The 12,028-nt window shown below is 41.5% G+C and overlaps 1 protein-coding gene across 1 annotated transcript in view; it reads left to right on the plus strand.

Annotated features, from left to right (window-relative positions):
- The first annotated feature begins 11,440 nt into the window (after nucleotides 1-11,440).
- cnr1 (cannabinoid receptor 1) overlaps nucleotides 11,441-12,028 on the plus strand; it is a 28,846-nt gene continuing 28,258 nt past the window's right edge. The window contains exon 1 of the mRNA XM_069887352.1: nucleotides 11,441-11,664. The gene's annotated coding sequence lies outside the window, so the exon portion shown is untranslated. The remainder of the gene's footprint in view (nucleotides 11,665-12,028) is intronic.

Genomic DNA, 12,028 nt, shown 5'->3' on the forward strand with positions numbered 1-12,028 from the left:
TACTCCATAACAATATAACCCTTCACTACCACACACCTATTTTTCTGACATCTATGTGCCTGTCTTAGAGTATTTTGAATGTCACTATTGTGTCAGCCTTAACCACCACCTCCTGCAATGTATTCCAGCCAGCGACCATTCTTGGTGTAAAAACATTACATCTGACATCTCCCATAAATTTTCCACCTCCTTTCACCTTAAATAGATGCCTTCTGGTATTTGCCATTGTCACCCCCAGAAAAGGGCTTGTATACAAGCTCCATAAAGTTACATCTCAAGCTTTGTTACTTCAAAGAAAAAAACCCTAGCTCCATCAACCTTACCTCATAAGACGCATTCTCCATTCCAGGCAACATCCTGGTAAATCTTCTCTTTAAATCATCTACATCCTTCCTGTAATAAGGTGGCCAGAACTGAATGCCATACTCCAAGTGTGATCTAACCAGAGGTTTATAGAGCTACAACATTACCTCACACCTCTTGAACTCAATTCCCCCGACTAATGAAGGTCAACACCATACGATTTCTTAACTGCTCTATTAAATTTCAGGGCAAACTTATGTTCGAATATGCAATAACAAGTTGTAGGAAGTTTTAATGATAAAGCGCAAATATTATCAATGGATTATTTATTTGCCTTTGCATACTTCCTTGATATTAAAAGTGATGAAATATTTTCTTTCTGAAGACACAATCCATTAATATATATTGCCACTATTTTTATTTCTTCCCAAAATTTTTGCAATGGTTGTAGCAAGATGGTAGATTTTGCAAGCAAAACTAGCTGAGTATAAATTCAGCATAAAATAAAACTCCTGATATCTGGTTCCTATGGGGTTTGGTATATGCCAGATAAGTACATTTTCCAGTTGTTTAAGACTTGCTCTTAAAATGCCTAACTAATACACTTGCATTAAGAATAAACAGTTTAAAAGACAAAAATACTGTACTTACACTGAACCAACTTCATTTTCATGAACATATATATAATCCTTAAAGCATTTTGCTTTATTGTCAGTCAAATTTTTTGAAAATATTTAGCCGTCGCAGTACCTGCAGATTCCTCCCCTCCACAGAGTTGCCTGAATGACAAACAATAACATTAGAGATAATTTACCCGCCCCACCTCCCCCACCTCCCCAAGTTTACAGATAAAGCCTCTGACCAGGGCAACTCTTACTAAGCGGGGATAAGGAGACACATCAAGAGCCTCATCCCCAACAACGAGCCGCATCAACCAGCTCTTCATCCTGGGCGGTGCCATTTCTGTTTCATGTAACTTTATTCAAACAGCTGCTATGAGCAAAGCATCACTAAGGCATTCTACTGGCTGAATATTTGCGCCCATCTGAACCAAATATTTATGTGTTACTTCAGAGAACATTAACTTTTACAATTTTAAACGTACATATTGTTTACCTACAGTGAACAATATGGTAATACGTACAGTGTATTACCATATTTTATTTGTACTTAATTTTTAAAAATTTATTTTCCTTGATATTTTTGCCAGTTGCTTGGATTCTGAATACCAGGGGTTTTATTGTATTTACAAATGCTGCAAGTAAATTGGTATTTCCAGGCTAGTAAATGCATTTTACCATTGGCTATCAGATACACTTGTCATCTCTTTCCTCTCTTCTGGTCCTCCTTGATATACTTAATATCACCCCTTCCTAATTTAGTTTTAAAAAGTTTCCAAACCCAAAACATTGACTGAATTTCTACCCATGAATGCTACCTGACCTGCTGAGCCCTCCAGCTTCTCATTGTTTGCTGAAGATTCCAGCATTTGCAGTTTTTATGATTCTCTTTAAGCTTGTTATCAACTCTTCAGTGGTTACACCAGAGACACGTATGCTTGGGCTAACATTGGTAAGGCTAATTTACGTCCAAATGAATGATGCACAGAAGCAATAAATCAAAGCAACAATAAAGAAGGAATCAGAACAAAGGACATTTTTTGATTTTTGATAAGTAATGGTCATGGCTAAATCTTTGTAAGCAGTCCCTTGGGTTCAAAGATGAATTTATTCCACTCCAGTGTTTCGGATTCTGAAATGACGAATCAGGCCAGTTAGGGAACTGTAGATTCTTCCACAGATGGAGCAGGAGATGATTGATGGAGCAGCCTGGATGGTAGGTTGTGAGGTGGTGCACTCCTTCTGTCTGTCCATGCTACCAATGCATGCTATTCAGATTCTCAATGCCATCAACTTTGAATAGTCATATGTGAAGGATTTATGGGGGTGAAACCCCTGAATCCATTCCCCTATCTGCTAATCTCTTTGCATGTTAGAAGAAACAAAATTTATTGTAACGAACATGTCACAAAATCCAATGTTTTGTAAATACTGCAATAAATTATATTTTCAAAAAATAAATTAGTGCAAAAGAAGAGGAAGAGTGGTAGAGTCTGTGGGTCATTGTCCATTCAGAGATCTGACGATGGAGGGGAAGAAACTGTTTTTGAGCCTCTGGGCATTGGTCTTCAGGCTCCTGTACCTCCTTCCTGATGGTAGCAGAGTGTCCTGGATGGTGGAGGTCCCTGATGATAGAGGCTGCTTTCTTAAGACACTGCCTCTTGTAGATGTCCTCAATGAAGTGGTCTGATGCCAGAGAAGGTGCTGGCCGAGTTCACAAATCTCTATAGTCTTTTCCTGCTCTGTGCATTGACATCTCCATACGAGTCAGTGATGTAACCAGTCAGAATGCTATTGTTGAGGTGTGTTGTGTCGATTGTCAGTGATGAGGAGATGTTGTTTCCAATTGGTACTAACTGTAGTCTTCCAATGAGGAAGTCAAGAATCCAGTTGAAGAGGGGAGTGAAGAGGGCCAGGTTTTGGAGCTTGTTGACCAGTACTGAGGGAATGCCAGTGTTGAAAGCTGAGCTGTAGTTGATGAAAAGTATCCTGATGTATTTGATACTGTTGTCTAGGTGATCCAAGGCTGAGTGGAACGCCAGCAATATTGCTTCTCCTGTGGAGCAATTGTGGTCAATGGCAAATTGCAGTGGGTCTAGATCTTTACTTAGGTATGTTAATTCTGGCCATGACCAATCTCTCAAAGCATTTCATTACAGTAGATGTGAGGCCTAGTGGGCGATCGTCATTGAGACAGCTCACCCTGCTCTTCCAGGGCCCTTTTGAAGCGGGTGGGAACCTCTGACTGCAGCAATAAGAGACCGAAAATGTCTGTGAACACTCCAGCTCATTGATTGGCACACATTTTCAGTACCCAGCCAGGTATGTTATCAGGGCATGACACCTTGTAAGGGTTCACCCGCTTGAAGGACGTTCTGATGTTGGCCTCAGAGTTAGGAATCACAGGGTCGTCAGCTTCTGCAGGGATGCTCATTGGAATGATTGAGTTCCACACAGCCACCTTTCTCAGAGTAAAGAAGCATCCCCTTGTGCTGCACCTAAATGTTTGCCCCCTAACTCTCATCTCATGTCCTCTACTTTGAATCTCCCCTATCCTCAATGGAAAAAGTCTATCCACATCTACTCTATCTATCCCCCTCAAAATTTTAAAAAGCCTTCTACCCTCCAAGGAATAAAAACTTAACTTGTTTAACTTTTCTCTATATCTTAGGTGCTGAAACCCATGGATCATTCTGGTGAATCTTCTCTGTGCTCTCTCTATTTTGTTCACATCCTTCCTATAATTTGGTGGCCAGAATGGAACACAATATTCCAAATTTGGCCTCACCAATATCTTGTACAATTTTAATATTACCTCCTAACTCTTATACTCTAGGCTCTGATTTATAAAGCCCAGTATTCCAAAGGCCTTCTTCACTACACCATCCACCTTCAGGGAACTGTGTACCATTATTCCAAGATCTCCCTGTTCAATTGCACTATTTAGCACCCTGCCATTCACCATGTATGTCCTATTTTGCTTAGTCCTACCAAAATGTAGCACCTTACACATGTCAGCATTAAACTCCATTTGCCAACTTTCAGCCCATTCTTCTAACTTGATAGTTTGTGAGAGACTTTTTCAGATTAGCCTGGTTTACGTCCCATACAGAGACCTGGAAGTCATCGGGATGTGCTGTCTCACGGCTGATGATCACAGTGCTCAGCCCATTCAATGCCAGCCTGATGTTACCTGAGGGCAGATTGTACATGACAGCCAAGATGATGGCGATGAAATCCCTTGGCAAGTAGAATGGTTGACGTTTGATCACCAGATATTCCAGGTCAGGGGAGCAGGATTGGAACATAACCATCATGCTTTTGCACCATGATGAATTGATAATGATGCACACACGGACTACTCAGATTTTTACTGTCTGCGCAGCCCTCAGCTCCTGAATGTCATGTCTCGGTGAAGCAAATAACACATCAATCTCTGATATCCTTCTGCTGGTCTAATCTGCCTCTGAGTTCATTTCCATTTTATTTTTTAAAGATTGTACATTGGCCAGAAGGATGGTTGGGAGTGAGGTTCTCAGGGCCTTGAGCCTTAATTTAACATGTAGCCTACCCCCCCCCCACCCCCCACACTCCCACGCTTGCATGTGCATGGTCAGGTCTTCTTTAAATGGCCCATGCATCAGCTGTTTGGAATACACTGTTTTGAGACTCTAGTGTCAAGGATGGAATGACATGGCCTGCCCAGTGGAAATAGTAAAGTATAGTTGGCTAAATGGAATTGGCTAAGTGTATCTAGTGGCTCAGACTTCAAATCTGCTGACAACACCACAGTAACAGGTTGAATTTCAAATGATGAATTCCAGAACTTTTAGATTCAAGAACAGTTATTTTCAAATCCATCAGCTATCAGGCTCTTAAATCTCCTCATACTACCTTATAGGTTATGGGAGGGATTGGGAAAATGTAGGTTGGTTTCTCTGGGGCATAGGAGAGAGAGGAGACATGTTAGAGATTTATAAAATCATGAGAGGTATTAATATAGTGGATAATCAGAATCATTTCCCCAGGATAAAAGCATCAAACACTAGAGGACACGTGTTTAAGGTGGAGGGGAAGACACTAAAGGGAGATATGTAGGGTAAATACCTTACACAGTAGGTGTTTGGAATGAGCTGCCAGGAGTAATAGTGGAAGCAGATACAATAGTAGCATTTAAGAGACTTCTAGACATTCGTGAACTACTCTTTGCAGATGATGCTGCTTTAGTTACCCATTCAGAGCCAGCTCTCCAGCGCTTGACGTCCTGCTTTGCGGAAACTCCCAAAATGTTTGGCCTGAAAGTCAGCCTGAAGAAAACTGAGGTCCTCCATCAGCCAGCTCCCCACCATGACTACCAGCCCCCACCCCCCCCCCGCCCCACATCTCCATCGGGCACACAGAACTCAAAACGGTCAACCAGTTTACCTACCTCAGCTGCACCATTTCATCTGATGCAAGGATCGACAAAGAGATAGACAACAGACTTGCCAAGGCAAATAGCCCCTTTAGAAGACTACACAAAAGAGTCTGGAAAAACAACGACCTGAAGAAACACACTAAGATCAGCATGTACAGAGCCGTTGTCATACCCACGCTCCTGTTCGGCTCCGAATCATGGATCCTCTACCGGCATCACCTACGGCTCCTAGAACACTTCCATCAGCGCTGTCTCCGCTCCATCCTCAACATTCATTGAAATGACTTCATCACCAACATCGAAGTACTCAAGCTGCCAGAGTCCGCAAGCATCGAATCCATGCTGCTGAAGACCCAACTGCGCTGGGTGGATCACGTCTCCAGAATGAAGGACTGTCGCCTTCCCAAGACCGTGTTATATGGCGAGCTCACCACTGGCCACCGAGACAGAGGTGCACCAAAGAAGAGGTACAAGGACTGCTTAAAGAAATCTCTTGGTGCCTGTCATATTGACCACCACCAGTGGGCTGATCTCGCCTCCAACCGTGCATCTTGGCGCCTCACAGTTTGGCGGGCAGCAACCTCCTTTGAAGAAGACCGCAGAGCCCACCTCACTGACAAAAGACAAAGGAGGAAAAACCCAACACCCAACCCCAACCAACCAATTTTCCCTTGCAACCGCTGCAACTGTGCCTGCCTTTCCCGCATTGGACTTGTCAGTCACCAACGAGCCTGCAGCAGACCCCTCAATAAATCTTCGTCCGTGAAGCCAAGCCAAAGAAGAGACACATTAATATGATGGAAGGATATCTATCGAGTGCAATCAGTCCTCTTAGTTTTGACTTGGACATCATGGTTGGCTTAGAGTAGACTATTGGACTGAAAGACCTGCTCCTGTGCTTTACTGTTCCATGTTGCACATTTGGCTCTAACCCTAATCATAAACTAGTCCAGGAACACAAAAGATCTGTTTACACTATTGAAACATCACTTATTTTTTCTGGCATTATCTGCAACTTTGAATATTTACCTATTTTTCCTTTTATTCTCTCTTGGCAGATTGTGGTAACTTAATGTCTACTTTTGTCATTTAATGTGTACTATTGTCATTGGTGTATATTACAAACCTATTTGGCTGCAGCAAGTGAACACTTCAATGTTTCTGTCTATGTAAATGACAATAAAGTCTTATTATTCATTAGATTCTCACCCTTGTCCATTTCAATGAAGCTGAAGTGGTGAAGGTGAACGTCTTTAATTTTCTGGCAGTAAACCTTTCGAAATGAGCTGACCTGGACCAATCATATTGATGTGATGGTCAAGAAATTACACTAGCTCCTCTACCTTCTTAGAAGACTAAGGAAATTTGGTATGTCCCCCATGTCACTCAGCAACCTCTACAGGCATCACTATGTGGAATGGGAGTTGCTCTGCCTAGCTGCAGAAGGTGGTGAATGCTGCTCCAAGCGTCACACCAACCTCCCTATGCCTCCTTCAACTCCATGTACCCCTCCCTCTGCCCATGAAAGGCAGCCAATATACTGAAAGAGCACCCCCCCCCCCATCCATCCAGATCCAGGACACATTCTCTTCTCCTTCCTGCCTTTCAAGAGTGTGAAATCATGCACCAGCAGGCTTAAAGACAGTTCTTTCCTTGAGGTCATCAGGCTACAGAATGAACCCACAATAGTACTCTCATGCTGCCTTTGCTCTCTACTCATTGTCATTTGGTCTTCTGTAACTCTTGTCCTGCTACTTTGAATAGGTATATGAATATTTTGAGGTGACCCATTAGATTGCTTGTGGAAGAACCATTCTCACTGTACTCAGTATAAGGTGACAATCAACTTGAAGTTTCACTTGAATATGGATCTAGAACAGGACCCTGACATTGGTTCACATCCTTCTAGTGAATTTGGAGGATATTGCAAAGACAAAGTTGGTGGTAACCATCATCCAGTGACTTGAGTTGCCTGCTCAGGATAGCCCAGGTCTTAGAAACATGTTGGATTACAGTGATCATTACAGATAAACAACCATATGCTTTCTGGTGATTATTTCCCCCCTCAAATGAACAAAAGTGTCATGAAAAGCAGCTATGAATTTCATCATTAATGGCTGACCTCACGAAGAGATGGCTCCTAATATATTTCAAGTAGTTCAGTGTCTTGCTTTATTTTCAAAGAGCAGTGTTGTGTAATGCAGGCAGATTGGTAGAGGACTGATGCTGGCAATAGATGAGTGCAATGCCCATGTTTCTCATATGCTTTAGTGAATGAGTCAACTCTGACTTGGAGCTCAGTCTATGAGTGCATGCGAACATAATGAAAGTGTCACCATGATGAACTCAACAGAGGTATAGAGGCAGCAGAAAACTCAGTGGGTGGGAGACTCCAAATATCTCCCCAACTCTGTCCCTGACATGGCCACCCTTCACTTCAGCCCAAAATGACCTTTTCAGTCCAACTATGCTCCTTCTCCTGTCAGAGGCCATTTCCCAACAAAATAAAAGCAAGGCCTTTGGGGTAGGCCATTTTCTCTTGGAAGCTTTTTGGCACAAATTAATTATCTATATCTGTAAAATGGGGGATGTATCAGGGGTTCCTAAAAAAAAATGATGACAACTTTAGAGAGCCTACAAGGAAAGAAATCACCAAGATCCTCCTCACTTGCCTCTCCCCCGTGGCTGAAGAGCTGCTCCTACATCACAGTGTGAATTCCAACCATCGAGAACTATAGTGGACATGAACTTCAATACATGGCAATGTTAAGAAAAGTACAGGGAGCAGCACCAGCCACGTGAGGATTTTTATTTACCTCAAAGCTTTTTTTGAAGCTTTTAACGTCATCAATTATAACCAATAGTGTAATGATCTCCCCAAATTTAATTGCCAGAAAAAAAAACACCAGTTTCTGTTTGTTTCGTGACAGTGTGCAAACTATGTCTCTAACCCATGTGTCTGCAACAAAGCCAAACTTGGTGCAGATCTGTCTCAAGCAATGGTGAGTTTAGGCCCCAATCTTCTTGCACATAATCTCCAACAAATTCCCCATGCGATTGGGATTACTCTTCAGAATGAATGGGAAATTGTTCTACTGACTGCAACTTCATTGCAGGCCAAAGTCATCCAAAAATCATCAGGGAAACTGCATGCAGAAAACACCTGCTTAGATAAAAACGATCTCTCGTTAAATTCAAATTTCTTGAAGTGTGTAATCCAAAGAGTTCAGATCTTCAGATAAAAGGCTGATAAAATGAAGTTGTTATTTATTGCCACAAAATATTTTTTGAAATATATTATCATAATTGAAATTTACAAATAGTCATAGGGCATTGAAAATCTCCAAAATTATGGGGATAATTCATATATTATTTGTTTTTTCAACGAATGAATAAATAAAGTTTTTTAAAAAATTATGGGGATAATATTAATTTCATAATGTTACATTTTTTCTCAAACATCTAATGTTAATGTTTCATTCATCAGCAAGAAAGGATTCAACTATCCACTGTCAATTAATATGCATACTCTCCAGAGCAGTTCGTGTCAGGCTTTGAGCATGACTTAATTAATTTCTGGGCAGAGATATTGACACAATAGCCCAGGCAGGGCTCCTTTTGCCATGTATAATTGTGCATCCAGTTGCATGTATTGATCCTTTTGCCATATCGTACATTTCTCTTACAGCTGGCTGACTTCAATCTTTTAATCATACTTCCTCTACCTCTGAGCCCTACAAAATTTTAAACATTAACCATGCTTGCTTTGCTCACTTTGTTATGATACTTGCAACTTTTAGTTTTAATTTTAATCTATTATTAGTTTTGTTTGATTTTTTTCTTTACTCAATTGATCTAAATCACACTACAAATTATTAACTACATTCTGTCTTCATTGCTCTTCCTGATTTACTGTACTTTATAATTAAAATCGCCATTAATGTTACTAACCAGATAACCTATGTGGAAATGTATACGCATCTTCCATTCCATTACATGCACTCCTGAAAATTACATCTTCTGAAATTCATTCCCCACCTCACCTCCTCCCACAACATCATGTCTTCATAGTGTCTTCACTTTAATTAGCAATATTTCAAGGGAATCAAACCTGTGTGTGTGTTTTTTTTTAAAAAAATGCTGCTAATACATTTGTTTTCTATGAATCCAACAGAATCTCATTAGGACCCAATGATTCATGACTCCAGCAAGTGCCCAAGCAATTTCAACTCTGGTCTCCTTAAACACCTAAGATATGCCCCACTGGCTTTCAAGACATGCTCATCTTTTTCATCCTTTCAACCTCTCATGGATGTCTGTCACATAATTTCAAAGTTCTCAAGAATATTCATGTATAACAATATCCAATAACATGTCAGCAAGTTAATCTTCAGTTAATACTTTCAGGAATATTAATTCTCTTCTTACTGCTCCTCTCCAGTTTCTCAGCTGTTTTTATTTTTTAAATTTATTTAATTTTTTTAAAATTTACTGTTATTTGCCACAGCGATGCAATAAAGATTGTACTTATTTTGCTATTTTCCTTCTTTGGATCCTGACTGTTCTACTAACACTTTATAGTTTGGTTTTTTTTTGCTCGGATTCAATGTGATAATACAGAACTCTACTCTTTGTTCAATTGCACTGATGGTTTCAAAAATAAATCACTTTTTATTCTCATGTATGTGAAAATGTTTCTTGTTTGCAATTTATGCTACATTTTACCTCATTTTACATTTGTTTCTCACTTATATCACAGTTTTCACATGTGTCAATAATATACAAAAAGTAATGCAAAGCTAGACGTACATTGGAAAATGCACTCTAGTTCTTGTGGTAAAGCATTGTCCAGGTTAAAGAGCTAGATTGTGATCTGGCGACTCCTGGTTTACTGGTTATCATCAAAGATGCGCAGATATTTTAATCTCCAAAAGAGAATTTGGAGACAATCTTTAAACTTAAAATATTTCGACCTTCAATGTAATTATGTCAAAGTCATTTGACATAAAATCATTCACATACTATAGCATCACCTAAATAAAGTGAACGTTCATCTTATAGCAGGCAATTGAGTTGTATAAACCTTCCAAATGTTTCTCCAACTTCTCCAAATTGAAGTCGCTGAAATCAGCCCCAATACAATCTGGTGCGTCCAGTTGGCTTTTCGGTTCGACGAGCTTGTTCGTCAACACTTCTCTCTTCTTCGACAGACATGATTTAGTTACTGAATGCTTCTTTGTGTTTGATCCGTCTTCTAAAATTTGTTTCTGAGGTTTTCGGAGGTGCAACGAATTCTGGAACTTCAATAAAGGCTGGTTTCAAGAGCCCAGGGGGTTGTGCGGAAGAGATTTCGGCGTCAAGCCTGACTTTCGGATGATGTCAATACCCACCTTTGGTCAGTCAGGGCCACAGTGGGAGGGCTGGGGGTCGGCATAGTCCTTGCCTACTCGGGCAGAGTGGCCACTGCTTCTCCCCTTCCTGGGTGGATCGCAAATGCACCAATTCTTTCTATTCCCCGCGGGGACAATGGGATGTCCAGCTGTGATAAAGCCAGGCTCTGGGAGATTGCCGAGAGTTAACGGTGGGGGGTGGGGGATTGAGTCGCCACTGAAGACGGGCAGTATTATCCACCTTCTCTCTGGAGCTGCTGCCTATCGATTGATTTTCACAGCCGAGGATTAATTGCATGCAAATATTGTGTGTGTGTGTAAAGCTCACATGGAGTCCACTCAACCTGGTAAATAAAACAAGGTTTAATAATATGAATTCTTCTATTATTCCCAAAAATGTATATTTGCCTAATTGGGGAATTAGAAAACAGGGGAAAAGCTGGGAATACTCGCAGCTCAGAGAATATCAGCCCAACAGGGGAAATTAGCTAACCTTTGACATGTAGCTGGGATGAAGTGGTTGGGCTGGAATTCAAAGGAGAATGGTAATTATTGGGGTTCTGGAACGCTCCGGGAGAGGACGATCTTTTTCAATGGAAGGGCGCTGATTTGGCAAACATTGGACAACGGCTTCCAAGTGTTGGCGCTCCTTGCATTGTCTGGCTTTGCCCAGCGGAATAGCGATCGTCATTCGTTGCTGGAGGTTGCGCTGGGAAGCGGCGATAGATTTCTATATGCAGTCAGTGCTTATCGAATGCGATAAGAAACGAAGCGCTGGCGGAAGATCTTCTGACAATGAGAGCTCGCCTGCCGAGCCGTTCTCCAAGTCTTCAGACTTGGCTGCTTTCCCCATCTTCTCCACTCCTGTTACTCCAAGCATCATGTGGTTTCAAGTATCGCTGTCTCAAGACAACTTGGAACCGGGTGCATTCACGTGAGCAAAATAACCAATTTGGTCAAGGTTACATTGCAGCCGCGGGAGTTGCGTCGTGAACGAAGTGCGAGGAGCCGCGACTTGATGGTGCCACCATCACCGTGACCCTGCCCCTCCCCCCCTCAGAGGGGGCCAGCTATGGCCATTTGCTCCTGGTGTCCCCCTGGAAGTCCTTATTTAAAGATCGCCCGTCGGCGATTGACCATAAAAATCAAGTAAACGAGCTTTGAGAGAGCCTTTTTTAGCTAGACGATTTCTCCAAAGAGAAATTCGGAATTTGGAGGTTGACAGGAAGCGTATTTATGAAAATTAGATATGGATTTTGTTTTGCGTGGCCGGGGTAGCCGCTGTGTTTTACATGTGT

Source organism: Narcine bancroftii, chromosome 6 (assembly GCF_036971445.1).
Source record: "Narcine bancroftii isolate sNarBan1 chromosome 6, sNarBan1.hap1, whole genome shotgun sequence".
Classification (NCBI taxonomy): Eukaryota; Metazoa; Chordata; class Chondrichthyes; order Torpediniformes; family Narcinidae; genus Narcine; species Narcine bancroftii.